This window comes from Pristiophorus japonicus, chromosome 14 (assembly GCF_044704955.1).
Source record: "Pristiophorus japonicus isolate sPriJap1 chromosome 14, sPriJap1.hap1, whole genome shotgun sequence".
NCBI lineage: Eukaryota > Metazoa > Chordata > Chondrichthyes > Pristiophoridae > Pristiophorus > Pristiophorus japonicus.
Window position 1 is genome coordinate 21,653,012 of NC_091990.1, and position 26,346 is coordinate 21,679,357.

The 26,346-nt window shown below is 48.1% G+C and overlaps 1 protein-coding gene across 2 annotated transcripts in view; it reads right to left on the reverse strand.

Moving 5' to 3' along the window:
• LOC139279308 (uncharacterized) overlaps positions 1–16,527 on the reverse strand; it is a 35,699-nt gene extending 19,172 nt beyond the window's left edge. For both annotated transcript variants that reach the window (XM_070898437.1, XM_070898436.1), the window contains exon 1: positions 16,313–16,527. The gene's annotated coding sequence lies outside the window, so the exon portion shown is untranslated. The remainder of the gene's footprint in view (positions 1–16,312) is intronic.
• Between the last annotated feature and the right edge of the window lie 9,819 nt (positions 16,528–26,346).

Here is a 26,346-nt window from a genome sequence, read left to right on the forward strand (position 1 = left end):
GACAACAAGCAGGAGCAGGAACCCTGGCTCATTTTGTTTCTCCACACTATCCTAATCCAAAGCATAAGGTTGTTCTGGATGAATCAATCAAGTTGGGCCAAATGACATTACTTAGCCGTAAGTATCATGTGCAAAGCATTACAGGCATAATCCGAAGCCAGCTGCCATTTTATAAACAGTAAACACAAAGTGGCCATTTTGGAGTAAGAGGTGATTAAAAACAACCTACAGAATCGCAAAACCCCATTGGTTCTGCACTTTGGCCACTTCCCCCTCATTTCCAAGTCTGACACAGTTTAGAATCATAGAATGGTTACAGCACAGGAGGCCATTCAGCCCATCGAGCCCATGCCGGCTCTCTGCAGGAGCACTTCAGCTAGTCCCACTCCCCCGCCCTTTCCCCATTGCCCTGCAATTTTTTGCCTTTCAGTCATTGTTCATAGGTTTATACGTAACCCTTAGGGCTGCTGACCAAGGGCCTTGTGGCTCTTTGTTGGCCGGCGGGGACACGATGGGTCGAAATGGCCTCCTTCTGCGCTGTAAATTTCTATGTTTCTCTATCGAGAATAGACAGTCCAGAGGGCGCTGGAAATTTCTAGAATATAACCAAAAACACCAAAAGTCATAGCAGAAGTTAATTCCCTCCAACTCCATCTCTTACTTCGGTGTCTAAAGACATGGAAATATAGTTGGAAAGAGTTTTTAAAAATCAGAACTCAAAACAATGATCCCAGTAAAATTAATAAACATTCACCTATCAAGCTAATCTTCAGTTAGTCTAAAGGAAACACACTTACCACATGGGGTAAGGACAGACAAGAGCTTTAGTTCGAGTTCCCGCTGTTCTGACATTAATCCTACTGCTCTCCCTTAGAGCAAGAGACACATACAATCCAGGAATCAGTACAAAACTCCCTTCGGGCCATACTTGTAACTTCCTTTTTGTGTACATGGAGCACCATGATCAGTAAACACCTATGTAGTGCCATGTACAATGCAAGGTCTGTTTCGTAATGCACGTTGAAAAGAAAAAATGTAAATGTACCGTCACCCATTCCGTGTACTGTATAGTGACACATGTAATGTCATTTGTTGAATGTACTACAATGTATCCCGTAGTGTACCGAATTGTACTTGAACTGAAAAGCAAGGAAATGTATCGAACGGAACTTCCATCAGTACCCAAATGTAGTGGATGGGATTGCTGACCGCAGCTAAATGGACTGAACTGCTTTTGAATGTACTGTACAAATTTTTATATGAATAAAGTATATTTTGAAATTTTAAAAAAATCAATCCATATCAAACCGCTGTCATTTCCTATACTTTATTTCTTAGCTCAGAGTCCCTTTTTTTTCCTCTTCCCCCTCTAAAGTTTCTGCTGATTGGTCAACAGGGAAAGCTACACCTGAGGTGGGAAGGAGTGAGTTGGACTGTTCAAACAGACACAATCAATCAATCCAATCAGCAGACAGGCACAATCAATCAATCATCAACTCAATCAATTGCATTCCTGTGCATAAACCTGTGTTTATTTCTTTAAATATAAAAGAGAGCACAATCTTCATAACAAGTGTTTGATAAATGTTTCCTCATTCACGGCCCTCCTCCTCCTCTCTTGAAGACACTCTTACAAGGCACCAAGCAATTATTCCCTGTGTCTGCACTTAGATTCTGTAGGGCAGTACTTCTAGCTATCTGGGAACAGGAGGAGGCCATTCAGCTCCTCATTCTGTTCCGCCATTTAATTAGATTATGGCTGATCTGTATCTAAACTCTATCTACTTGCCGTGGTTCCATATCCCTTAATCCCCTTGACTACCAAAAATCTATTGATCTCAGTTTTGACATTTTCAAATAACCCCCAGCCTCAACAGCTTTTTGGTGCGAGAATTTCAGATTTCCACTACCTTGTGTGTGAAGAAGTTCTTGCTGATATCACCCCTGAATGACCTCACTCTAGTTGTAAGGGGCCGCCCATTTAGAACTGAGATGAGGAGGCATTTCTTCTCTCAGAGGGTTGTAAATCTGTGGAATTCTCTGCCCCAGGGAGCTGTGGAGGCTGGGTCATTGAATAAATTTTAGGTGGAGATAGACAGATTTTTGAACGATAAGAGAGTGAAGGGTTATGGGGAGCGGGCGGGGAAGTGGAGCTGAGCCCCAGATCAGATCAGCCATGATCTTATTAAATAGCCTACTTCTGCTCCTATTTCTATGTTCTTTTGTCCTGGACTCTCCCACCAGAGGAAATAGTTTCTATCTACCCCATCAATTCCTTTAATCATCCTAATCACCTCAATTAGATCAATGCTTACTCTTCTATACTCAAGGGAATTGATACGTCCTTACTACACAGTATAAATGCACATGAGGCCCATGCTTGAGAGAAGGTCAGTCTGTGACCTGTCCTTTATTCCTTAGCACTCAAGTGATGAAGGTGGGTGGAGCTTCCCCTTTTATACCTGAAGGTCCAGGTTAGGAGTGTCTCCCACCTAGTGGTCAGTGTTCTCACGGTGTACAACTTAGGTCAGTTTATACATGGGTTACAATGCTGGTTGAATACATGACATCACCTCCCCCCCCCCCCCCCCCAAAGTCTTATTGGGATCACAGGTTAAGTCTCTCTGGTGGTTTACGCTCCCTTGTAGAGCGCCTGAGTTGGGGCTCCGGTTGTTGGGCGCTGGCCTGAGTGTCTGCTGTTTGCAGTGCCTCAGGCCTGTCCGGACTGCCCACAGTGACTGGGCTCTCCTCCCTTTGGTTCCGGTGTTCGGTCACCTGTGGTGGAGTGAACTCTATATCGTGTTCTTCCTCTGCTTCTTCTATGGGGTTGCTGAACCTCCTTTTTGTTTGATCCACATGTTTGCGGCAGATTTGTCCATTGGTAAGTTTAACTACCAGAATCCTATTTCCCTCTTTGGCAACCACAGTGCCTGCGAGCCATTTGGGCCCTGCAGCATAGTTGAGGACAAAAACAGGATCATTTACATCAATACATCGCGCCCTCGCATTCCTGTCATGGTAGTGATATTGTGACTGGCGCCTGCTCTCGACAATTTCTTTCATGGTGGGGTGTATAAGGGATAATCAGGTTTTGAGCGTCCTTTTCATTAGTAGCTCTGCGGGTGGAACCCCTGTGAGCGAGTGTGGTCGGGATCTATAGGCCAACAGGAGGTGTGATAAGCGGGTTTGTAGGGAACCCCCTTGGAATCTGAGCATCCCCTGTTTGATTATCTGCACTGCTCGTTCTGCCTGGCCGTTTGAGGCCGGCTTGAACGGTGCCGTTCTAACATGGTTAATTCCATTGCCTGCCATGAAGTCCTGGAATTCAGTGCTTGTGAAGCACGGGCCATTGTCGCTGACCAAGATGTCCGGTAGACCGTGGGCGGCGAACATTGCCTGTAGACTTTCTACCGTGGCAGAGGATGTGCTTGAATTTAAAATGTCACACTCGATCCATTTGGAGTAGGCGTCTACTACAACCAAAAACATTTTCCCCATGAAAGGACCTGCGTAGTCCACATGGATGCGTGACCAAGGCTTGGCGGCCATGGCCAGGGGCTAAGGGGGGCTTCCCTGGGCGCATGGCCCAGCTGGGCACACGTGTTACACCTGCGAACACAAAGTTCCAGATCTGCGTCTATCTCTGGCCACCAAACGTGTGACCTGGCAATTGCCTTCATCGTGACAATGCCCGGGTGCCCATTGTGGAGTTCTCTGATGAACACCTCTCTGCCCATCTGGGGCATGACTACGCGGTTTCCCCACAGTAGGCAATCGGTCTGAATCGAGAGTTCATCCTTGCCTGTGAAATGGTTTAAATTTCTCAGGGCATGCCCTGTACGTGGCTGCCCAGTCCCCATTCAGGACACATTTCTTGACTAGAGACAATAGCGGGTCTCTATTTGTCCAGACTTTAATCTGACGGGCTGTCACGGGTGAGCCTTCGCTTCCGAAAGCTTCAACAGCCATGACCATCTCAGCAGCATGCTCGGTAGCCCCCTCAGTGGTGGCTAGTGGGAGCCTGCTGAGTGCATCGGCGCAGTTTTCTGTGCCCGGTCTGTGCCGAATTGTGTAGTCATAGGCAGCTAACGTGAGTGCCCACCTCTGTATGCGGGCCGATGCGTTTGCATTTATGGCCTTGTTGTCGGCCAAAAGGGACGTTAGGGGTTTGTGATCTGTCTCCAGCTCAAATTTCCTGCCAAACAGGTACTGGTGCATTTTCTTTACCGCATATACACATGCAAGCGCCTCCTTTTCTACCATCCCGTAGCCTCTTTCTGCCTGGGACAGACTCCTGGAGGCATAAGCTACCGGCTGTAACTGACCCTTGGCATTGACATGCTGCAACACACACCCGACACCATAGGACGACGCATCGCACGTTAACACAAGTTTCTTACATGGGTCATATAGCGTTAACAGATTGTTGGAACATAACAAATTGCATGCTCTATTAAAAGCCCTTTCCTGGCTGTCCCCCCAGACCCATTCGCGACCTTTGCGTAAGCGCACGTGTAGCGGCTCTAGCAGCGTGCTCAATTTGGGAAGAAAGTTACCAAAATAGTTCAGGAGCCCCAGGAATAAACGCAGCTCCGTCGTGTTACGGGGTCTGGGTGCTCTCTGGATCGCTTCCGTCTTGGATGCAGTAGGGCTGATCCCGTCTGCTGCTACCCTCATCCCCAGGAATTCTACCTCTGGAGCTAGGAAGACGCACTTCGCCTTTTTCAGTCGCAGACCTACCCGGTCCAGTCTGCGTATCACCTCCTCCAGGTTGTGGAGGTGTTCTTCAGTATCGTAACCCGTAATGAGGATGTCGTCCTGAAAAACCACCGTCCCTGGAATCGACTTGAGGAGGCTTTCCATATTTCGTTGGAAGATCGCGGCGGCCGAGCGAATCCCGAACGGACATCTGTTGTACTCAAACAACCCCTTGTGTGTCGTGATGGTGGTCAGCTTCTTCGACTCACTCGCCAGCTCCTGGGTCATGTAAGCTGAGGTTAGGTCCAATTTTGAAAAAAGTTTGCCACTGGATAGCGTCGCAAAGAGTTCCTCCGCTCTCGGTAGCGGGTACTGGTCTTGGAGTGACACCCGATTGATGGTGGCCTTGTAATCGCCACATATCCTGACCGACCCATCCGCCTTCAGCACCGGCACAATCGGGCTCGCCCAGTCACTGAATTCGACTGGCGAGATGATGCCTTCCCTCAACAGGCGGTCCAATTCGCCTTCTATCTTTTCCCGCATCACGTACGGCACCGCTCTGGCCTTGTGGTGTACTGGTCTGGCGTCCAGGTTTATGTGAATCACTACCTTGGCCCCCATGAAAGTGCCAATGCCGGGTTGAAATAATGAGTCAAATTTGTCTAGGACCTGTGAGCATGATACTCGCTCCACAGAGGAAATTGCATTGACATCGCCCCATTTCCAGTTCATGACAGCAAGCCAACTCCTCCCCAGTAGTGCGGGACCGTCCCCTGGGACAATCCAGAGTGGCAACCTGTTCTCCGAATCTTTGTGGGTCACGACTACCGTGGCGCTGCCTAGCACCGCAATGATCTGCTTTGTGTAAGTCCGTAGCTGTGCGTCAATCGCCGATAATTTTGGCCTCCTGGCCTTGGATGCTCACAACTTTTCGAACTGTTTGATGCCCATCAGGGACTGGCTGGCACCCGTGTCTAACTCTATTGATACTGGGATGCCATTGAGGAGCACTTTCATCATTATCGGTGGCGTCCTGGTGTATGAACTGTATACGTGCTCCACATGAACTTGCTGAACTTTAGCTTCCAGCGATTTCCCCCAGTGTCCATTTCTGCAATTTCTGCAGGTATTTTGCTCATCTCTGCAAACTCCGGCTGAATGTATGCCTCCACGCCTCCAGCATGAGTTGCGGTTTGAAACAAAAGGTCCCTTGCCAGTCGATCGTCCCTGACTGCCCCTGTTATTGTCCTTGAGTGTGCCATTAACAGGTGTTGATGGCCCCATTACTGGCCGCATTGTCCCTTGCAATGGCGTGAATCGCTGTTCAGCTTGCCATTGTCTCTGTCGAACTCCCCCTCTGGGTTCGACTACATGTTGGGGCATGCCTGACTGCCCTTGTCTGCCTGGAGAACTGTGTGCTGCTTTAACAATGTTGAATCTCTGTCCCAACCATTCCTTAACACAGTACCTCTCATCTGTTCTGCTAGTGGCCATGCTCGCGTGGTTTAAATCCCAGTTTCTTGTCGCCATTGATATGTCCTTACTACACAGTATAAATGCACACGAGGCCCATGCTTGAGAGAAGGTCAGTCTGTGACCTGTCCTTTATTCCTTTGCACTCAAGTGATGAAGGTGGGTGGAGCTTCCCCTTTTATACCTGAAGGTCCAGGTTAGGAGTGTCTCCCACCTAGTGGTCAGTGTTCTCACGGCGTACAACTTAGGTTAGTTTATCCATGGGTTCCAATGCTGGTTGTATATATGACAGGAATACAAGCCTAGACTATGCAATCTGCCCTGATAACGTAACCCTTTTATCCCTGGTATCATTCTGGTGAATCTGTACTGCACCCTATCCTTCCTGAGGTGCAGAGCCCAGAACTGAACACAGTGCTCCAGATGGGGTCAAACCAGAGCTTTATATAACTGAAGCATAATTTCCACGTATTTGTATTCCAGCCCTCTTGAGATAAAGGCAGTTGTGAGTCAGGGCTGCACGTCGGGAATCTGGGATAATGTCGCAGAATGTTTTTTGTTAACTTTTGCCAGTAGCGCAGTCGTGTAGAATTACCCCCATGTGGCCTTTTGCAAGTCCCTCACTCCCTTCGCCCCACCATTGGCGGCCGTTTCTTCAACTGTCTGGGCCCTAAGCTCTGGAATTTCCTCCCTAAATCTCTCCACCTCTCCACTTCTCTCTCTTCCTTGAAGGCACTCTTTAAAACCTACTTCTTTGACCCAGCTTTTATTCACCTGTCCTAATAACCTGGAGTATTGTGTACAGTTTTGGTCTCCTAACCTGAGGAAGGACATTCTTGCTATTGAGGGAGTGCAGCGAAGGTTCACCAGACTGATTCCCGGGATGGCGGGACTGACCTATCAAGAAAGACTGGATCAACTGGGCTTGTATTCACTGGAGTTCAGAAGAATGAGAGGGGACCTCATAGAAACGTTTAAAATTCTGACGGGTTTAGACAGATTAGATGCAGGAAGAATGTTCCCAATGTTGGGGAAGTCCAGAACCAGGGGTCACAGTCTAAGGATAAGGGGTAAGCCATTTAGGACTGAGATGAGGAGAAACTTCTTCACCCAGAGAGTGGTGAACCTGTGGAATTCTCTACCACAGAAAGTAGTTGAGGCCAATTCACTAACTATATTCAAAAGGGAGTTAGATGTAGTCCTTACTACTCGGGGGATCAAGGGGTATGGCGAGAAAGCAGGAAGGGGGTACTGAAGTTTCATATTCAGCCATGAACTCATTGAATGGCGGTGCAGGCTAGAAGGGCTGAATGGCCTGCTCCTGCACCTATTTTCTATGTTTCTATGTTTCTATGTTATGTGGCTGGGTGTCAGTTTGGTTGGAAAGCACTCCTGTGAAGAGCTTTGGAACAGTTTTCCGCCGTTAAAGCGCTATATATATGCAAGTTGTTGCTCTTGCATGTTGAGGCTGTTCAACTGTGATGGACAGCCCAACTGAGGCTGATCCAATCCACACCCAGTGTCCACACCTGTGCACTCCCCTTCAAGGTATCAGCAGTCGGGACCCATGGCTCAGGGGTGAGTTCCACATTCGAACCACTCTCTGGGGAAAGAAGTTTCTCATGAATTCCCTACTGGATTTATTAATGACTGTCTTGTATTTATGGGCCCTAGTTTTGGATTCCCCCACAAGTGGAAGCATGTTTTACCCTATCAAATCGCTTAATCGTTTTAAAGACCTCTATCGGGTCACCCCCGGCCTTCTCTTTTCTAGAGAAAGGAGACCCAGCCGGTTCAGTCTCCCCCAATAGGTGTAACCTCTTGTTACATCTTTAGGAGACATTTCAAAGCGTTACACCTAAAATGAATTATGAGCATATGGAAATGACAGGTAGGATAAAAACGCTGGTCCATTAAGCCTGCCCCACACTCATGATGCCTGGAACATCGTAACTACACACTTCCTATCCCGCCCTCCACCCCCACAGCCATATAATCTCCTGGGAGAAGCAGACAACAGGGGGGAAATACAGAGCTAAAAATGAGGAAGAAATACTCTGGAAAATTCCTTTCCGCCCCCCTCAGGTGATGGAAACCAGTCCAGGGGATCATACGGACCATGCTTATGTTAATTGGTAAATTGCTTCTCTTTTACAAAATGCGACTTCTGCCCCAACCAAGAACTGGTCCAGCTCCCTCTTGAAGACGTGCGGAGAGTCAGCAACCACCACACCAGCCAGCCACACATTCCAGAGGCTCAATAGTTACTTTTGAAGAGAGAGGGAGCTGATGGGAGTATCAGTCCAGCTTGCCCATGTTCTGAGATGATCAAACGATGCCTCAGTTGGGGGAAGTGGACTGCCAGCAGAGAAACACTGTGGCGAGTGTTTTTATGGCGGAGGGACAGTGGGGGATCGTGGCGGGGGTGTGGCGAGTGTTTGTGGTGGAGGAGCGGCGAGAGTTCGTGGCGGGGGTGCAGCGAGTGTTTGTGGCGGAGGTGTGGCGAGTGTTTGTGGCGGAGGTGCGTCGAGAGTTCGTGGCGGAGATGCGGCGAGTGTTTGTGGTGGAGAAGTGGCGAGAAATCGTGGCGGAGGTGCGGCGAGAGTTCGTGGCGGAGGAGCGGCGAGAGTTCGTGGCGGAGGTGCGGCGAGAGTTCATGGCGGAGGAGCGGCGAGAGTTCGTGGCGGAGGAGCGGCGAGAGTTCGTGGCGGAGGAGCGGCGAGAGTTCGTGGCGGAGGAGCGGCGAGAGTTCGTGGCGGAGGAGAGGCGAGAGTTCGTGGCGGAGATGCAGCGAGTGTTCGTGGCGGAGGTGCAGCGAGTGTTCGTGGCGGAGGAGCGGCGAGAGTTCGTGGCAGGGGTGCGGCGAGAGATCGTGGCAGAGGAGCGGCGAGAGTTCGCGGCGGAGGAGCGGCGAGAGTTCGTGGCGGAGGTGCGGCGAGAGTTCGTGGCGGAGGAGCGGCGAGAGTTCATGGCGGAGGAGCGGCGAGATTTCGTGGCAGAGGAGCGGCGAGAATTCGTGGCGGAGGAGCGGCGAGAGTTCGTGGCGGAGGTGCGGCGAGAGTTCGTGGCGGAGGAGCGGCGAGAGTTCGTGGCGGAGGAGCGGCGAGAGTTCGTGGCAGGGGTGCGGCGAGAGATCGTGGCAGAGGAGCGGCGAGAGTTCGTGGCGGAGGAGCGGCGAGAGTTCGTGGCGGAGGTGCGGCGAGATTTCGTGGCAGAGGAGCGGCGAGAGTTCGTGGCGGAGGAGCGGCGAGAGTTCGTGGCGGAGGTGCAGCGAGTGTTCGTGGCGGAGGAGCGGCGAGACATCGTGGCAGGGGTGCGGCGAGAGATCGTGGCGGAGGTGCGGCGAATGAACATTCGGGGCCCAGAAGAACCGAGGGCTCAGGGGCAGCACGGACCAGCCCACACTGCGATATGTGCGCGCACTAGGCCTGTGCAGCAGAGCTGGTCTCCAGTCATCCTGGTTAACCCTTGCCACTGGATAAAGGCCACGCACAGGCATCATCTACACCTTCAATTGAAGTTCAGGACTGGAACGTTGGGTCCTTCATTGAAACATCTGTGAACTCATGTGGAAGCAAGTCATCCTCATTCGAGGGACCACCTATGATGATGATGACTCTCTGGGAAAAGAAGAGCTAACATCTGCCTAACATCAAGCCTGCTCCTACTTTTGCACAGCTTAAATACATAACCCTGGTTTGACAATTTGAGAAACTGAAATAATCTAACAGTTGGGTATGCAGTCCAGCCCTTTCATTATTTTATATACCTCGAAGTCTACACTGCTGTAAAGCAACTGGACCCAGCTCTTTAAGGGATAATGCAAGAACCATTGTTTTGTCGGGAACCATTTTAGACATAGTGAGATTCCACAAATAGCAATGAGATGAATGAGCTGTTAATCTTTCCTTTTGATGGTGTTGGTTGAGGGAGGAATGTTGGCTAAGACACCGGGAGAACGGTCTACTCTTTTGAATAATGGCATGGGATATTTAATATCCACTGCGTGGACAATCATTTAAAGCTGTCGGATCCAAAGTTTCAATGTACACCAGAAAAACAGCGTTGGTTCATGCATGTCAATGAATTTCTCAATGAATTTGAGTTCCATATGTCATTGAAGATATACACTAACCATCTCGACCATTGTAATCTAGAAAGTGTGATGAACGTCAGAGCATCTGAGATCTGGACTGAGGAATGCATGAGGAATTAATAAAATCAGGCATTCCATTTTCTAAAGGAGTGTCTTGAGGTTTTGTTTAAGTCCCACATTCCAGCCTTGTTAAACATAAACAGGTTATTATAAGTGTTGTTAGATCTTTGGCTGCAATCCCCATGCACTCCTCTGCTTAGTTACCTGAAAAAGAGCCAATTTACATCAGTGCTACACACAGCGTGATATCTCTCAAAAAGAGCCTTTAAGTCTTCTCATTTTGCCCCTCTGTTTCTGAAGGTACTGAATCCCATGGGTGGGGCTGAGTGCATTCCACGGGTTCCTGATACCTTTCATTACCTCACCGAAGTGACCGTGTGTTGACCTAGCCAGGAGATTATAGCAACATTAGGAACAGGAGGCCATTCAGGCCCTCGATCCTGTTCTGCCATTGTATTAGATTATGGCTGCTGTGTACTTCAACCCCATTTACCCACCGTTGTTCCATATCCCTTGATGCCCTTACTGAACAAAAATCTATCGATCTCAGTCTTGGAAAATTTCAGTTAACCCCATCTCCCTACATTATTCACAAGTGACTACACTTTCAAAGCACTTCATTGGCTGCAAATCGCTTTTGGATGTCCTGAGGTCATGAAAGATGATATATAAATTCAGGTTTTTCTTTCTTTTATACCCACTGGGCTACATAGAGAGTCACTTTAACCTGCTCGTCCAGCGGGAAACGAACAGGATGGGATCGGGCTTAGATTTCTTACTCCCTAGTTTATCCTTTTTGAATTTTGTGAGTCTGGAGTTTTGTAAAGGGCTGGTCTTAGCGCAATTGTCTCATTGGTGGACAAATCATAAATCAGAACAATAAAATCTTGTGACAGTTGGGAAATAAAAGGAATAGGAATTTAAACTTTATATGTGATCTCTGAGGCTCCATGCTGCATACCTGTGTGAGCGATAACGATAAAAATGTTCTCATAAATCCCTTCATATAAATGGACAATGGGCCAGGTCAAGCCTGTCCTGTTGCAGGCTCGCTCTCAAAATGTTAACCATGGAATCTTATAGCACAGAAGGAGGCCCATGCAACCCATCATGTCTGTGCCAGCTCTTTGACAGAGCTATGCAATTAGTCCCAATCCCCGGCCCTTTTCCCATAGCTCTGCAAGTTGTGGCTCCTTCAAGTATTTATCCAATTCCCTTTCGAAAGTTACTATTGAATCTGCTTCCACCGCCCTTCCAGGCAGCGCATTCCAGATCACAACAACTCGCTGCGTAAAAGAAAAATATTCTCTTCATCACCCCCTCTAGTTTTTTTATCATTTACCTTACATCTCTCCACTCTCCTTCAGATACTGGCTGACCTGCTAATATACAGGCTGTGTAACCTGGATAAAACAGACTAAGTGGACAACCAACCCAGTGCTGTTTGTGGGATGTCGCTGTGTGCAATTTGGCTGCCATGTTTACCTACATAACAATTACCGCATTCTAAAAATAGCAAGCCACTGAGATAGGTCGGGATACATACGTTGGGTGATGTGATAAGGTGTGATATAAATACATGCATTTCATTTTTTTCTTTTTCTTTTTATTTCAGGGCGAGGAATCTTTTGTTCTTCCTTTGCAGTGTATTTAAAGTTTATTCTTGTGTCTATTCAGTCACCAGGGAGATCAGGGGAAACGTAAACAACAGAGCTGCCTCAGATCGCTAACAGCGCAATGCCTTTTTTTCAAGATGAAATACAGAGTGCGTGAGTGTTTTGTGATTACTGTGGCTGCCTTACTTCCTTGGTTACTGAATGGTGATGGCTGTTTATTAAGTAAATATACATGTGTGAAGTATATTGATCCGTGAGGATAAATACTTGAAGGGGGAAATTTGCAGGGCTATGGGGAAAGAGCAGGGGGAATGGGTCTCATTGGATAACTCTCTCAAAGCACCAGCACAAGCATGATGGGCCGAATGGCCTCCTTTTGTGTAGCATCACTCTGTGATTCCAAGGCGTTTCCATTAAAATCCAAGCACACGGCTATTCATAGTGCTTCTATTCTGTATATTCCATTTCATTTATACTGTGTAATGTGTCTGAGGAAATGCCTGAATTTTCTTATTTTTTATATAGCTTAAATATTTTTCTATCTTTACTGAGAACGAATATATTTAGGCTAAAGTGCTGTCGCAGGGGCCCCACCTGGGGCAAGTCAGTGATGTCTATTGGACGACACTGTCCTGGCAGAATGATACTCACACACTCTTCTCAATCTTTCTCACTGCAATGCTTCATCTCACCTCCAACAAGCTCCCCGCAGGAGTGGAGCTAATTTACAGGATGAACGGGAAATTGTTCAATCTCCGTCACCTTCGGTCCAGATCCAAGGTTGTTCCAACCTCTGTCATTGAATTACAGTATGCAGACGACACTTGCGTTTGTGCACACTCGGAGACCGAACTCCAAACCTTCGTTGACACCTTCACTGAAGCCTACGAGAGTCTGGGCCTCACATTAAACATCCATAAGACAAAGGTTCTCTGCCAACCTGCCCCGCCACACAGTACTGCTCCACGCTTATTAAGATCCATGACGAGACCTTGGACAATGTGGACCACTTCCCATGCCTTGGAAGCCTACTATCAACAAAGACAGACTTCGACGACGAGGTCCAACACCGCCTTCAGTGTGCCAGTGCAGACTTCGGTCGCCTGAGGAAAAGAGTGTTCGAAGACCAGGATCTCAAACCCGGCACCAAGCTCATGATCTACAGAGCATGTCTCCTATATGCTTCAGAGGCATGGACTGTGTACAGCAGGCACCTCAAAACACTGGAGAAGTACCACCAACGCTGCCTCCGCAAAATCCTGCAAATTCATTGGCAGGATAGGCGACCAACGTCAGCGTTCTCTCTCAGGCCAAAATCCCCAGCATCGAGGCATTGACCACGCTCGATCAGCTCTGATGGACGGGCCACATTGTCCGCATATCCGATACTAGATTCCCGAAACAGTCGCTCTACTCCGAGCTACGTCACGGCAAGCGAGTCCCAGGAGGGCAGAGAAAATGCTGTAAGGTCACCCTCAAAGCCTCCTTGAATAAATGTAACATCCCCACCGACTCTTGGGAATCCCTGGCCCAAGACTGCTCAAAGTGGAGGAGAAGCATCCGAGAAGGCGCCAAACACTTTGAATCTCTTCGTCGGGATCACGCAGAAGCCAAGTACAAACAGCGGAAATAGTGTACGACTAATCAAGCCCCCCACCCACCCGTCCCTCCAACCACCATCTGCCCCACCTGTGACAGAGACTGTAGATCCCGCATTGGTCTCATCAGTCACCTGAGAATTCATATTAGCGTGGAAGCAAGTCATCCTCGATCACGGGGGACTGCCTAAGAAGAAGAAGAAGACTCACACGCCTGGCAACTGGAACCAAACACTTTGGTGGGCCAGGTTAGCCCAGACCTAGTCAGGTCACGGGCACAAAACTTGAAGAAGCCTCACAATCAGCTAAAATAACAGTCAGCATCCCTTACACAGCCTAATGAAGTCAGGCGCTTCCCAATGTAGCACAAAGCCATGGATGCCAGAAAGAAAGAACTTGCATTTCTATAGCGTCTTTCATAATATTAGGGCGTTCCAATGCACTTCACCATCAAGAAATTTATTTTTGAAGTGTCGTCACAGTTGTTATGTAGGAAACACAACAGCCAATTTGTGCACAGCAAGGTCTCACTGACAGCAGTGAAGTGAATGACCAGTTAATGAGGGTATTGGTTGAGGGATGAATATTGGCCAGGATACCGACAGAGTTTTCCTGCTCTTCTTTGAAAAAAGAGCTCAGTTTAATGTCTCATCCAAATAAAAGCTCCTCGAACAATGCAGCACTCCCTCAGTACTGCACCTCCGACAGTGCAGCACTCCCTCAGTACTGCCCCTCCGACAGTTCAGCACTCCCTCAGTACTGCCCCTCTGACAGTGCAGCACTCTCTCAGTACTGCCCCTCTGACAATGCCGCACTCCCACAGTCATCATCATCATCATAGGCAGTCCCTCGGAATCGAGGAAGACTTGCTTCCACTCTTAGCATGAGTCCTTAGGTGGCTGTACAGTCCAATACGAGAACCACAGTCTCTGTCACAGGTGGGACAGATAGTTATTGAGGGAAAGGGTGGGCAAGGAGCCTGGTTTGCCGTACGCTCCTTCCGCTGCCTGCGTTTGATTTCTGCATGCTCTCGGCGACGATACTCGAGGAACTCAGCGCCTTCCCAGATTCACTTCCTCCACTTAGGGCGGTCTTTGGCCAGGGACTCCAGGTGTCAGTGGGGATATCGCACTTTATCAGGGAAGCTTTGAAGGTGTCCTTGTAATGTTCCCGCTGCCCACCTTTGGCTTGTTTGCCGTGGGCAGCACTGCCCCCCAGGCTTCAAGATCAACATCGTGGCCCTGGACAACATTGATCACTTCCCTTATTTCAGGAGCCTCCTATCAATAAGAACAGGCATTGACGACAAGATCCAACACCGCCTCCAGTGCGCCAGTGCAGCCTTCAACTCCCACAGTACTGTCCCATTGACAGTGCAGCATTCCCTCCATACTACCCCTCTGACAGTGCAGTGCACATTCAGTACTGCCTCTCTGACAGTGCAGCACCCTCTCAATACTGCCCCTCCGACAGTGCCGCACTCCTCAGCATTACCCCTCTGACAGTGCAGCCTACCTCAGTATTGCCCCTCGGACAGTGCAGCGCTTCCTCAGTACCGCCCCTCTGACAGTGAAGCCATCCCTTAGTTTTGCCCCTTTGACAGTGCAGCGCTTCCTCAGTACTGCCTCTCCAACAGTGCAGCACACCCTCAGTACTGCCCCTCTGACAGTGCAACCCTCCCTCAGTACTGCCCCTCCGACAGTGCAACCCTCCGTCAGTGCTGCCCCTCCGACAGTGCCCCACTCCCTCAGCACAAACCCTTTGAAAGTGCAGCATGCCCTCAGCACGACCCCTGTGACAGTGCCGTACTCCATCAGCACTGCCCCTCCAACAGTGCAGCCCTCTCTCAGTAGTGCCCCTCCAACAGTGTAGCTCTCCCCTAGTTCTGCCCCTCCAATAGAGCTGCACTCCCTCAGCACAAGCCCTCTGACAGTGCAGCACTCCCTGAGTACTGCCCCTCTGACAGTGCAGCACTCCCTCAGTACTGCCCCTCTGACAGTGCAGCACTCCCTCAGTACTGCCCCTCTGATAGTGCAGCACTCCCTCAGTACTGCCCCTCAACAATGCAGCACTCCTTCAATACTGCCCCTCCAACAGTGCAGCACTCCCTCAGTACTGCCCCTCCAACAGTGCTGCATTCTCTCAGCGCTGCCCCTCTGACAGTGTAGCGTTCCCTCAACACTGCCTCTCCGACAGGGCAGCAGTCCCTCAGCGTTGCCTCTCCGACTGTGCATCACTCCCTCAGCACTACTCCATAGACAGTGTAACGCTCCCTCAGCAGTGCCTCTCCGACAGTGCAGTGCTCCCTCAGTACTGCCCTTCCGACAGTGTAACACTCCCTCAGCACTGCTCCTCCGACACTGTAGCGCTCCCTCAGCACTGCCTCTCCGACAGTGCAGCACTCGCTCAGCACTGCCTCTCCAACAGTGTCGCGCTCCCTCAGTGCTGCCCCTCCGACAGTGTAACACTCCCCCAGTACTGCCCCTCCGACAGTGCAGTGCCCCCTCATCGCTGCCCCTCCGCCAGTACAGCACACACACTCCCCACACACGTACTATAAAGGGAGTAAGACCATGAAATACCTTCACAAGATGCGGAGATTAATCTTGTGTTAAACTTTGAGCGGGAAGTGATGTGTAAAACCAAAGGATTTGCTGAGGTGGAAAGTTTGCCAATCGGCCCAGTGGGCTGTCTGTGCCGTGTTTAAGAGCAAACACAGTGTCAGCAATTTGCCTGCCATTCCGTGCACAATAATAATTTACACTCACCTTGACCTCTGCAGGCAATTGTCTCGCGCTGTGTCGGAACACCGGTGCTCTCCTCCTTTGCTGATTCCCAACCACAGCCAAGCAATGAGCCAGCACCAGAATCAGAGGGAGAATTTATTCCTGCGCGAGGAGGAAGTGCTGATCTGTCACCAGTTATTCCACCTTTAATCAACAATTAACAGCAAGGAGAAGTTCATTTTGCAAGAATGGATGTATTACTTCTCTTGCCTTTTCAAACTTGAAAGATGTAAGTCACCAGCCCTGAGGAGACAATAAGGCAAGAAGGAAGAGGAACTTGGTGTTGCTATTTATAGTGAGTTAATACTGAGTGCCAGATTATTTGATACACAAAGGGATGTTGGGTTTCACAGAGCCGTATGTGTGGGTGGGGCGCATAGTTACACACTGGCTATGTGTACACACTGCCTCAAGACTATGTCAAACATTGACTACATAATGTTAGAGAAAAAAATCCAAACTGCACAAAGCTCTCCCCGTCACTGCCAATAGATCGCAGGGTTATCTCGGGTCAATACTCCAGTGTGACCACTGAGGTTGATTTGAAAATGGTCACTCGCCGCCTGTTAAAAAATTAATCGGTTATAGCATCCGTTTCATTTTATAATGGCCCTGAAATTCTGAAGTCCCGGGTTCGTACGAAGTTTCTATGGACCTGGGAAGGCATCGGAAAAGCCGGTTTTCAGCACGCAGTGCGCATGCGCTGAAAACCAGTGTTTCCGATCTGTCAAGTTTCTGGCTTGACAGATCCTCCGTGTCTCGGGAGCAAGGACACTTGCGAATATCTTGCCCTGCAAATGTCCTTTAAAATCTTACGCCTGAAAAAGCAGGTGTAAAGCCTATTTTTACAGGCGTAAGAGTTTAAAAACATAGAAAAAACATGATTAAAATAAAAATTTTAAAAACACATTTATGTTAAAACCGTGCCCAATCAGATCATTTTATTTTAAACCCTAACCCTAACTTTTTTTTAAAATCGGGAATTTTTTTTATTTAAAAAACATGTGTAACATTTTTAATTTCTATTGGTTTATTGTGTGAGGTGTTTTTTTAAAATGTTTTGTTTGGTGTTTGTGCGTTTTGAGGTTTTGGAGAGAAAGCAGGAAAGGGGTACTGAGGGAATGATCAGCCATGATCTTATTGAATGGCGGTGCAGGCTCGAAGGGCCGAATGGCCTAATCCTGCACCTATTTTCTATGTTTCTATGTTTCTCATTCATAGTATAGGAGATTCGTAACTTATGAATCTCCTATTACTATGAATGAGAAAATCCTTACCTGTGATTGGGTGTCCATGCACATGTGACTCCTGCGGACATCCTGACGTGCACGTGCTGCGCGTCGTTGGGAGAGGAGGCCTGTGGATCGGAAGTCCCAATGTGTGCAGCAGCTCCAGGTTTATTTCTATTTTTTCAGGATTTACCTGTGGGAAGCTCTCCTCGCAATTTCAGTGACTGCTGTGTTCCTAGGAACAGGAGTAAGCCACTCAGCCCCTCGAACCTGTTCCGCCATTCAATTAGATTCTGGCCAATGCTCCCTTTCATTTTTATTGGGTGTGTGGCCCCTTTAAGGGGCAGATCGGCCCATTCACAACACTGCGCATGTGCGGTGGTTTCCGTTTAAAAGCCGGTGAGCTGGCTGCGCGGGAGATTGAGAACGCTGCGCGGCTTGAAGGGAATCGTGATCATGGCTGATCTGTATCTTAACACCGTTTACCGCTTTGGTTTGGTAACCTTTAATACCTTTGCCTAACAAAAATCTATCGATCTCAGTTTTGAAATTTTCAATTGACCCCTAATCTCGACAGCTTTTTGGGGAGAGAGTTCCAGATTTCCACTACCATTTGTGTGAAGAAATGCTTCCTGACATCACCCCTATATGGCCTAGCTCTAATTTTAAGGTTATGCCCCCTTGTTCTGGACTCCCCTCATCAGAGTCTCTCCCTATCTATCCTATCAACTCCATTCATCATCTTAAACACCTCAATTGGATCACCCTTTAATCTGATATTTTGTCAGGCTTGTCTAGGACCCTGGTCAGGCCACACTTAGTGTACTGTGCACAGCTGTGGTCGCCATACTATAAAATGCAAGTATATCCTTCCTAAAATACGGAGACCAAAACTGTACGCAGTACTCCAGGTGTGGCCTCACCAATACCCTGTACAGTTGTAGCAGGACGTCCCTGCTTTTATACTCTATCCCCTTTACAATAAAGGCCATCTTTTCATTTGCCTTCCTGATTACTTGCTGTACCTGCATACTAACTTTTTGTGTTTCATGCACAAGGACCCCCAGGTCTCTCTGTACTGTGGCACTTTGCAATTTTTCTACATTTAAATTATAATTTGTTTTTCTATTTTTTTCTGCCAAAGTGGATAACCTTACATTTTGTCACATTATACTTCATCTGCCACATTTTTGCCCACTCATTTAGCCTGTTTATATATCCCTTTGCAGATTTTGTGTGTCCTCCTCACAATTTGCTTTCCTACCCATCTTTGTATCATCAGCAAACTTGGTTACATTACACTCAGTCCCTTCATCCAAGTCATTAATATAGATTGTAAATAGTTGAGGTCCCAGCACCGATCCCTGCGGCACCCCACTAGTCATGGTTTGCCAATCGGAAAATGACCCATTTATCCCAACTCTCTGTTTTCTGTTAGTTAGCCAATCCTCTATTCATGCTAATATATTACCCCCAACCCCATGAACATTTATCTTGTGCAGTAACCTTTTATATGGCACCTTATCGGATGCCTTCTGGAAATCCAAATACACCACATCCACTGGTTCCCTCATATCCACCCTGCTCATTACATCCTTAAAGAACTCCAACAAATTTGTCAAACATGATTTCCCTTTCATAAAACCATGCTGACTCTGCTTGATTGAATTATGCTTTTCCAAATGTCCCGCTATTGCTTCCTTAATAATGGACTCCAGCATTTTTCCAACGACAGATGTTAGGCTAACTGGTCTGAAGTTTCTTGCTTTTTGTCTGCCTCCTTTTTTAAATAGGGGCGTTACATTTGCGATTTTCCAATCCGCTGGGACTGCTCCAGAATCCACGGAATTTTGGTAGATTACAACCAATGCATCTACTATCTCTACAGCCACCTCTCTCAAAACCCTAGGATGTAAGCCATCCAATCCGCCTTTAGTCCCCACTCGGTCCCTTCATCCAAGTCATTAATATAGGTTGAGGACCCAGCACCGATCCCTGCGGCACCCACAAGTCACTGTTTGCCAACTGGAAATTGATCCATTAATCCCAACTCTCTGTTTTCTGTTAGTGAGCCATTTCTCTATCCATGCTAATATATTACCCCCAACTCTGTGAACTTTTATCTTGTGCAGTAACCTTTTTATGTGGCACCTTATCGAATGCCTTCTGGAAATCCCAATACACCACATCCACTGGTTCTCCCTTATCCACCCTGCTCATTACATCCTCAAAGAACTCCAGCAAATTTGTCAAACATGATTTCCCTTTCATAAAACCATGCTGACTCTGCTTTTCCAAATGTCCTGCTACTGCTTCCTTAAGAATGACTCCAGCATTTTCCCAACGACAGATGTTAGGCTAACTGGCCTATAGTTTCCTGCTTTTTGTCTGCCTCCTTTTTTAAATAGGGGAATTACATTTGCGGTTTTCCAATCCGCTGGGACTGCCCCAGAATCCATGGAATTTTGGTAGATTACAACCAATGCATCCACTATCTCTGCAGCCACTTATTTTAAGACCCTAGGATGCAAGCCATCAGGTCCAGGGGACTTGTTTGCCTTTAACCCCATTATTTTACTGAGTACTACTCATTAGTGATAATGATTGTATTAAGTTCCTCCCTCCCTATAGTCCCTTGATTATCCACTATTGGGATGTTTTTAATGTCTTTTACCGTGAAGACCGATACAAAATATTTGTTCAACGTCTCTGGCATTTCCCTGTTCTCCATTATTAATTCCCCAGACTCATCCTCTAGGGGACTAACATTTACTTTAGCCACTCTTTTCCTTTTTATGTACCTGTAGAAACTCTTACTATCTGTTTTTATAATTCGTGCTAGTTTACTTTTATAATCTATCTTCCCTCTCATTATCATTTTTTTGGTCGTTCTTTGCTGGCTTTTAAAAGTTTCCCAATCCTCTGGCCTCCCACTAGTCTTGGCCACTTTGTATGCCCTTGTTTTCAATTTGATACCATCCCTGATTTCCTTAGTTAGCCACAGATGGTTATTCCTTCTCTTAGAGTCTTTCCTTTTGATTGGGATATATTTTTGTTGCGAGTTATGAAATATTTCCTTAAATGTCTGCCACTGCTCATCAACCGTCCCACACTTTAATCTATTTGCCCAGCACACTTTAGCCAACTCTGCCCTCATACCTTTGTAATCTCCTTTATTTAAGCTCCAGCAGCTCCGTTGGGTGGGCCACATTGTTCGCATGCCTGACACAAGACTTCCAAAGCAAGCGCTCTACTCGGAACTCCGACACACCAAGCGAGCCCCAGGTGAGCAGGGGAAACATTTCAAGGACAGCCTCAAAGACTCCTTGATAAAATGCAACATCCCCACCGACACCTGGGAGTCCCTGGCCAAAGACCGCCCTAAGTGGAGGAAGTGCATCCGGGAGGGTGCTGAGCACCTCGAGTCTCGGCGCCGAGAGCATGCAGAAAACAAGCGCAGGCAGCGGAAGGAGCGTGCGGCAAACCAGACTCCCCACCCTTTCCTTCAACAACTCTCTGTCCCACCTGTGACAGAGACTGTAATTCCCGTTTTGGACTGTTCAGTCACCTGAGAACTCACTTTTAGAGTGGAAGCAAGTCCTCCTCGATTTTGAGGGACTGCCTATGATGATGTTGTTGATGCCAGTTCACTGGATATATTCAAGAGGGAGTTAGATATGGCCCTTACGGCTAAGGGGATCAAGGGGTATGGAGAGAAAGCAGGAAAGGGGTACTGAGGGAATGATCAGCCATGATCTTATTGAATGGTGGTGCAGGCTCAAAGGCCTAAATGGCCTACTCCTGCACCTATTTTCTATGTTTCTATGTTTCTGTGATGATGATGATGATATTTAAGCTCAGGACACTGGTTTGAGAACCAATGTTTTTGACCCTCCAACTGAATTTAAAATTCAACCATGTTATGGTCACTCATTCCGAGAGGATCCTTTAGTACAAGATCATTTATTAATCCTGTCTCATTACACTGTACCAGATCTAAGATAGCCTGCTCCCTGGTTGGTTCTGCAATGTACTGTTCAAGGAAATTATCCCGGATACACTCTATGAACTCTTCCTCAAGGCTACTCTGGCCAATTTGCTTTGTCCAATCAATATGAAGGTTAAAATTGCCCATGATTATTATCGTTCCTTTATTACAAGCCTCCATTATTTCTTGATTTATACTCCATCCAACAGTGTAGCTACTGTTAGGGGGCCTCTCGACAATGCCCACCAGTGACTTTTTCCCCTTATTATTCCTTATCTCCCCCCCAAACTGAATCAACATCTTGATTCTCTGAGCCAATATCGTTTCTCAGTAACGCACCAATCTCATCCAGTAGAGGGCGCTACTGGTGACTAGTCAACACCGGGCAGAGGGTAATTAACCTGTGCACCTCCAGAAAGGGGAGGACAATGTCCTGGAGGAGGGGAGCAGGACTCTCGATGGAGGAAATGCCATCGAAAGGCAGATGAACTAATCCTTGAATTTGCCAACAGCATCCACAATCAGCAAGGGGTGATGGAGTTATACAAACCGTGTCAACGTTGGAGCATGTCTCCGACAATGGATGACCGATGATGAAATGATCATTTCATAGAATCTTACAGCACAGAAAGAGGCCATTTGTCCCATCGTGCCTATGCCGACTCTTTGACAGAGCTATTCAATTAGTTGCACTCTGCTGCCCTGTCCCCATAGCCCTGCAATTTGTTCTTCCAGTATTTATCCAGTTCCCTTTTGAAAGTTATTATTGAATCTGCTTCCTCCACCCTTTCCGATCATAGCAACTCGCTGCATAAAAAAATTCCCCTCATCTCCTATGTTCCGTGTAGTTTGTTTTGGCCCTGCATGGCCCCTTTAAGGGGCAGCACGGGTATTTCAAAATACCGCGCATGCATGGTTTTGACATCAAAATGTCGCAAGCCGAGTGTGCAGGTTCCCTAGAGCAGTGCACGGCCGCGCACATTACAGGGAACACTGCTCATCACCCCCTGTATTTTTTGCCAATCACCACAAATCTGTGTCCTCTAATTACCAACCCTTCTACCAGTTGCAACCTTATCTGGTCATTATCTCATTGCTGTTTTGGGGATTGCCTGCATTACAACAGTGACTGCACTTCAAAAGTAATTCATTGGCTGTACAGCAATTTGGGACGTCCTGAGGTTGTGAAAGGCTTTCGAAATGCAAGTTCCTTCTTAATGATAGGTTTAAAAATGTGAACCGCAGCTCCTCCTGGTGGCTTAATTGGTAACTGCGTTGCCCATTGTGCAACTGGGCTGCACAGACCACTCTAGGTCTGTGCTAAATTAGCTAATCCCATCCACATTGGAAGCTACAATCAACCTTAGCATCCCCTGGGCTAGGTTGGAGAGAGGTTGGGAGTGGGGAGGGCGGGAGGGGGGCGGTGGTGAATGTTGAAAATCCAATCAGGTTCCTGTTGTTCATTACTATCCAGTGACCCTTGTCGGGAAGTGCCTTTTTGGATTTTCAGGTGAGGACAGTGTAGTCTTTGTCCGCGATGCCCAACCCAAATAGCCAGCCAATGCTCATTGCTTTGGGTTCACGTGGAGAATGGTCACTGAAAGGCAGACAGTAACTGCACGACTTGGCCCAGCAGGAGTCAAGCAAGAAGGGAGGGCAACAGACAACCATCAACCATGCGGGCTGACATGGGGCGATGCCAATGACACGTCACACAGGGTGTAACTCATAATTTATGTTTAATGTCATAAGTCAACACACAATCCACTGACTAATACGACGCATTAACAGAAGACTTGTCACTGATGGAGATCTGTCAGCACCACTTTTGTCACAATGGTATGATGTTGCAGGACGGCATATTTGCCCAACACTGTAACCAGGCAGCATACCATGAGCCCAGGAGTCCCCGCCATGCAATGGTATTTGGTCCTAAGATGAGCACAGGAAGTGTCTGTATTGTAAGTTTAACCCAGCGTTGTCCAATGGGAATCGCTGACCAGGCCCAGGTGTAACTACTGCGATACTATTTAAGCCACATGCACTAATTTTAGTTCTTCTTCTTAGGCAGTCCCCCGGAGTCGAGGATGACTTGCTTCCACACCAATATTATGGGTTCTGAGGTGACTAAAAAGTCCGATGTGGGATCTACAGACTCTGCCACAGGTGAGGCAGGTGGTGGTGGTTGAAGGGACGGGTGGGTGGGGTGCTTGGTGTGTCGTGCGCTCCTTCCGCTGTTTGTACTGATGTTACCTGTAGTAGAAAACGCCTCACACAGAGTGCGGGTCAATGTACTGCACGCGTGGATATTTACTTAATAAACATCCACCATCATTCAGTAACCAAGGGACTAAAACAGCCATACGAATCAATAAACACTCGCACATTCTGCTTTTCGTCTTAACAACAAACACACAAAATAGGTTACAGTTCACATATGGCGTGCGAATATGTGTATTGAGATCACATGATTATCGTCTTTGTCTTATTACTTGTTTTTTATTTACTAATCGAAATTAGTCACAATTGGATTCCCAATTAGCCAGATGTGGCTAGTGGCTGATGTGCTGCACGACACTGGTTTAACCCATAACTCAAAGAGCATGCACCAGTTCCTCATCATAGGCAGTCCCTCGAATCGAGGATGACTTGCTTCCACGTCAAAAAGTTGACAGGTGTTTCAATGAAGGACCTAATATTCCAGATCCCGAACTAAATCTTGAAGGATGGAAGATGGCTGTGTGTGGATTTTTTTTAACGTGTGGTGACCGTTGCACACCAGCCACCACACGGGCTTGACAGAGCTAGGTCTTGGTCCAGTGGCAAGGGTTATCCAAGACGACTGGAGACCAGCTCTGCTGCATGGACCTAGTGCGCACACATATCACGGTGTGGGCTGGCCCGTGCTGCCCCTGGGCCCTCGTCTCTTCTGGCCCCGAACTCTCGCCTCTCCATCCCTCCACAATCTCTTGCCGCTCCTTGGCCCCGACCTCGCCGCTCCTGCTGTACCTGCCCATGCTCCAATCACCGACCTGGATTTTGGTGATGTCCCTCTTCGCTGCCCTTGCTCTCCTGCTCCAGCGCGTGCTGTTCCCTGGAGTGGTAGCCCGCTACACTGCTCCTTCTGTCCCCAGCCTGCTCCGACGCAGCAGGTACACTGGCAGCGTCTGCCAACAACTGACACTGACCGGTCAGCCCCTGTGTGCCACCCTCCCTGCCTTTATACTGGTAAATGTATAGATCAGACCAACAAAGCGGGCCGTCTTACCCTCTCCACTAGCTCCTGTTTAGACTAGGCGGGAAGACTTAGCAATGCACAAAATAGGAGGGCACAGATTTAAGATGACTGGCAAAAGCACCAAAGGCAACATAGGAAAAAACTTTTTTAGGCAGCGAGTGGTTAGGAGCTGGAATGCGCTGCCTGAAAGGGTGGTGCAGGCAGATTCTATTGTGGCTTTCAAGAGGGAGGTGGATAAAGAAAAAAAATTGCAGGGCTACGGGGAAAGGGCGGGGGAGTGGGACTAGCTGAGGTGCTCTTGCAGAGAGCCGGCACAGGCTCGACGGGCCGAATGGCCTTCCATGCTGTAACCATTCTATGACACCCTGTCATCCAAATTTGACATGTTTCCTGAATTTCCGTTGAGGATTTTTTTCCTCTCCTCTCCCCTGGTCAATAACTGGGATCCAGTTCCGTGGGTTTGCCTCTGGTTCCTCTTTATATCTGAGCCTGGAAAGTTAGAGATGTCAGACAACTGTTTTTTTCCATTCATTCTCAGGCTGTGGGCCTCACTGGCAAGGCCGGTATTTATTGCCCAGCCCCAGTTACATGCAATTACATCGAATGTACAGGTCATTCAGCCCAACTGGTCTGTGACTGTCAGTGAAACAGCCTTTCCCCCCCCCTGTCTCCAATATTTATTTGACCAATATATGAAATGTTGATGGGCCTCTTATATTTCTCCCAGGTGTTGTTCACAGTAGTGTCCTGGAGATTAACCTTTAAATCCTGGAGAGCTGACAATCTTAATCTGGAGTGGGATTTGAACTCACAACCTGCTGACACAGGAGCTGTATAAGGCCAGGAAGAACTCGGGTTTGATTGCTGATCTGTGCCAAGTTAACTGGCTGGGCAGTATAATTCACTGCAACATCCCTTGGTTAAGGCCATGAAAAGCAGTCAGGGTTCCTGCTCGTGACTGCCACCTGGTGTCGGCAACTGGAAAGTGCGTGGATCAGGTGAGGGTGGGATTATGCAGCTTCTCCTTCGGCTGCACCTCCCAAACCTGCGACCTCCAGCTCCTGGGAGGACAAGGGCAGCAGGCGCATGGGAGCACCACCAGCTCCAAGTTCCCCTCCAAGTCTTTTCTTCATCGTCGACGGGTCAAAATCCTGGAACCAGTGGCGTAACTACGCCAACGCAGTCAATGCAGCGGCACTGGGGCCCTCGCCTGAAAGCGGGGCCCATCACATGCTTCCTGGCGAACCCATTGGCGGTGTGGCTCAGCTGGAAAATGCTCTCGTCCATCCTCTTGGTGGATGGACCTGGGCAGGACCGGAACCAATGTCCTAGGGGGAGTGTTTGCTCGTGCTGTTGGGGAGGATTTAAACTAATATGGCAGGGGGATGGGAACCTCTGCAGGGAGACAGAGGGAAACAAAAAGGAGGCAAAAGCAAAAGACAGAAAGGAGATGAGGAAAAGTGGAGGGCGGAGAAACCCAAGGCAAAGAACAAAAAGGGCCACTGTACAGCAAAATTCTAAAAGGACAAAGGGTGTTAAAAAAACAAGCCTGAAGGCTTTG